Genomic DNA, 4,916 nt, shown 5'->3' with positions numbered 1-4,916 from the left:
GCAGAGCGATGAAACCACTCTGTCGGTAATCACACGACACCTGCCCTGAAGTGCGATCAGAAGCAGACCCTTGTCGACCAGACTCTGCTGGTGTAGGGATAGTGCTAAAATGACCATAATCTGCAAAATGACCAACATTAGTGTCGACCCACTGCTATATATGATGATCCCCATCCCCATCAATGGGAATCTGCGATGGGACCTACGGAAAGCTAGCCCATTGCTATCCGGGCGAAATGTGCTGTGTGGGCTGAATGTGGCGGCTGGACTAACTCTAACGGCTGTGCCAGCGAGGCTCACCGTGGTTGCTGGACTTGTCGTGCTGACTATGTCGGCTGCGACTGCTGGGTCGTTGGACTGGCTAACATGACTAAGATAACTGTGTTTATTGTGTCAGCTGCGATGGCTAGGCTCGGCATGGTCGTTGGACTGGCCGTGTTGACTATGTTGACCATGGTCTAGTTGTTGTGGGAGATAATAGGGAAATGGTTCACACATTACATACTGAGGTGGTCCCTGATGTGCTAGTGGCTGAGGTGCTGGTGGCTGAGGTGGATGCTAAGGAACTTGCCCCGACAACATCAGCAGATGTTCGTACGATCCCACGTACCAATCACGGTACTCAGCCGATGGTCTAAAGTCCCAAGTCAGAACGGGGTGCCCATCCCGCAACCGAGTGTTACGACGGATGTCCCATACCACTATCCACCTCGCATGTAAAACTCTTCAATCATAAAGCTGCACTCTGTGAAGAGTCATGCGATGCTCTTCCAATGGAATGACGCTTGCTACCTCCGAGACGGGTTGTGCATACCTAAACTGATGCATCACTCGGTTTTCAAGGTGCCATTCGTCACACTCGAACGACAATAATGGAGCAACAATGTCACATACCTCAAGGTGTCCATGTAGCTCGTCGGGTATGATCACTCCTTCGTATGGCTACCACACAAACTACACGTTATTAGAAAATTAAAACCTTGATATTAATGTTGGATGTTAACACACACAAAGAAAAAATATTTACCTCTTCCATGTAGTGTATTTCCTGCCTAAATGTCACCGTGGTCTTCGATAACCATGCAGCGGTTCATTTGGAATGACTCCACCTGAAACACGTAACACTGAAAAAATTTAAAGATGTGTCATCCAAAAAATATGCATCATCAATAGAATACACAACTAAAATAGGAACTGCTACCTCCGAGCAACCGGTACTTCAGCTGCTGGAAGGTACTATCTCGGTACGGGTGCAATACACGGCACGCTCCCATGCCCAAACAAACAAAAGATTAATATGGCCATCCATCTCCTTAGTATCATAACGTGACGTATGACACAATGCCCTTTAAAGATGCGCGAGACATGCTGACCCCCAACCGTAAGTGTGGATCAGGTCAAAATCATGGAGCAAAGGTAGATACTAGCGGTGGCAAAATGGATCGATGCCGTCGGGTCAAACCACCAAAACCACCAAAAAAGGTGGTTCAGGACAAGATTTTGAACCTTCCAAATTTTAAAAATCTGCCAAAACCGTGGGCCTAAGCGGGATGGGGTGGGCTGGCCTAACGAATTGTCATCCTTTTTTTAAGGGATATTTTAGTAAATTTACATAGGGTATACATTGAAAATTAGGATTTTTTTTCTTTCTACAAACAACAGATCACACATGCTGCCTATTAGTTAATGCCACAGCCCATACGGCCACACCCTAGCTCAGACCCCACAGCCACCCTTCGTCCCTTCCCTGACCCAGTGACCCTAACTCCCTGAGCTTCAGTAGCTCGGCTCCCTCCTCACTCGCTTTCCTTGTGCCGGTGGCCTTGCCTCAGTCTTGCGGCGTCACAAATCGCAGTTCGTGGCGGATGGCTCCAGTTCCTCTTCTTTGCGAGCTGCCTCTCGTCATTGGCGGTGTTGTGCCTCGTCGGCACCTATGCTCTGCCTTTTGCTCCTCTCTCCTCTATCTCTCGGCGGTTCTGTGACCCTCAGACTCCCGGCGGCGCTCCTCTCTCATCCTCTGCCTCTCGGTGGCTCTGTGATTAGTAAGTGATTTACAACAATTAACTGAATACATATGTGACAATTAGTCAAAATGTCAAATACCAATATCTAATTTAGGATTAAAATATTAATCAATCTTATGAATATGGGAACAAAAAAGATATTTTTGTAATGCTTATTTGTTTTTCTTTTCAAATCTTTCATAAAGATGGTTGTTGTTGTTTTTTTTTCATATCCAGTTGTGTTTACCTATATTTATCTTTGATTACTAAACTTTTTTATATGAAAAGGATAAAAAAGTAGATAAAAAGGAAAAAAAATAACTGTAGGTTACATTTTTGTTTTCTGGTGACTGTAAGTGAATAAGTGATGAGTAGTTAGTACTTAGTACTAGTTGATTATGTTTGATTATTGTTTGAATATTTTCTTATTGATTTCGATATTGTTATGTATTGATATTATTTAGGTTGAGTTGTTGATTCTGTAATGGATAATTATGTCTTTATGGAAGTTGATGGTGGGAATGTAACACAAAATCCTAAAAATGAAGAAAGATCTAAAACTACAGAAGATATTTAAAAAAAAAAAGATGAAGGCAAAAACATCTAATGTGTGGAGATATTTCACAAAGCTTGGACCTGGTGATGATGGTATAGATCGTGCTTAATGTGATGGATGCAAATAGCAGTTTAAGGCTGGTGGTAAACAATATAGGACGTCGTCACTTAAGCATCATCTAGATAGGTGCGTGAAAATAGACTTTGAGGATATTGGTCGAACTTTGATAGAAATGCAAAATAAAATGGGGGCTCTCAAGATAGATAATCATGTATCACGTGAGATGTTTGCTGCCTTTGTGATTGATTGTGATGCTCCCTTTTTCATTGTTGATAACAAGAAATTTAAGAATTGGGTAAAATACATCAGTCTAACTCTAGGCCTGATTACTAGAAATACTCTTAAGGAGGATGTGCTGAAAATTTACTTAAGTAAAAAAGAAAAGCTTAAAAGTACTTTAGTAGCTATTCCTAATAGAGTTTGTTTGACTTATGATTTGTGGACATCCATCACTACAGAGGGTTATTTATGTTTAACTTCTCACTTTGTTGATTTAAATTGGAAATTACAAAATAAAATTTTGAGTTTTTGTCTATGCCTCTTCCTCACACGGGATTTGAATTTTCTTCCAAGATTTTTGAGCTTTTAAATGAATGGAAAATTGAAAAGAAGATTATGACTCTTACATCAGATAATGTATCTGCTAATGATACATGCCAAGATCATTAGAAAAGTACATTAAATATGCATGATTAGTTGTTGTGTGATGGGGAGTTCTTTCATATTCGTTATTCTGCTCATATCTTGAATCTTATTGTGCAAGATGGATTAAAAATTGCTCATGATGCATTGGATAAGATTAGGAAAAGTATGAAATATGTAAGGGGATTGAAAAGTGGAATGATAAGGTTTAAAGAATGTGTTTCAGCGATCAGGGTTTGAATTTTACAAGTGGGTTGCATCTAGATGTTACTACTTGATAGAATTCTACGTATATTATGCTCGAAAGTACTATCAAGTATTGGAAGGCCTTTGAGTATTTGAAGGCAACCGATCATGCTTATAAGCATTGTCCTTTGGTTGATGAATGGGGGAGAGCCGAAAGGATATGTGAATTTTTATCCCCCTTTTATGAAACTACTAATTTGATTTCTGACACATCTTATCCTACTTCAAATTTGTATTTTCTACAAGTCTATCATATTCAATGTATTTTGATGGGAAGTTTGAGAAGTGAAGATGAGCTTCTAAAGAGCATGGGAGAAAAGATGATGAACAAATTTAAGAAGTATTAGAAAAAGTATAGTGTCATTCTTGCATTTGGTGCTATTCTTGATCCTAGGCTTAAGATTTCTACTTTATAGCTTATGTATAAAGAGATTGATGCTGAGACTGCAAAAAGGAAGGTGGAACATGTGAAAAAGAAATTATACAAGCTTTTTAAAAAATATGACAAGAATTTCCTTTTAACCGTTGAAGTACAAGGACCTAGTATTCAATCTTTATCCATGGCCCATACCCCTGAAAGTGCAAGCAAGAAGCGACTTGCGATTGTTGATGTAAATAATGTTTAACATATTTTGATTCTCTTGTATTATTAATTGTCATTGTTCTATCCTAACAAGATAGTTTATTTCTATTTTGCTAGAAATTGATGAAAGGTAACCATCAAGCTGAGGTCTCTAGTGGAAAGAATCCACTTGATACATACTTGGAGGAGCTACTTTTGTCAAAGGATTGTTTTGAAGATTTAGATGTTTTGGAATGGTGGAAATTATATGAGAATCGTTATCCGAAGTTATCAATCATGGCACATGACTTATTAAGTATTCCAATTACTACGGTTGCTTCGGAATTTGCCTTTAGTATACCAGCTCATGTCATTAACAAATATAGAAGTCGAATATTGCCAGAAAATCTTGAGGTTGTGATTTGTACTCGCAATTAGAATAAAAGATTTATTGATGGTAATTAGATTGTTAGTTACTAATTTAATATTTATATAATATTTAAGTATTTATTTCTTGTTCTAAATTTGGGTATTCTTCTAATTGCAGGTGAAGGTGAAGATGTGATTCCTCAAAATGCTAGGCGAGGTGGTGTTTCAACTTTTGGATCAGATTCAAATTTTATTGATTTGGAAGTTGATAATTGATTTATGGATTATGTTGTGTGTTTTATTTTAAGTATAGTAGGATTATTTGAAATGAATTTATGTGTGGATATGTGTTTGTTTTATTATTGTTATGTACTTATGTTTGAGACTTTGAGACTTATTATTTGTTAAGTTATTTTTATTATTGTTAATTTCACATAAAAAAAAGTTATTATGGTTAATTAAATTTTTTATCGATAAA

This window comes from Arachis ipaensis, chromosome B05 (genome assembly GCF_000816755.2).
Source record: "Arachis ipaensis cultivar K30076 chromosome B05, Araip1.1, whole genome shotgun sequence".
Taxonomy (NCBI): Eukaryota; Viridiplantae; Streptophyta; class Magnoliopsida; order Fabales; family Fabaceae; genus Arachis; species Arachis ipaensis.
Note: the sequence above shows the minus strand (reverse complement) of the source record.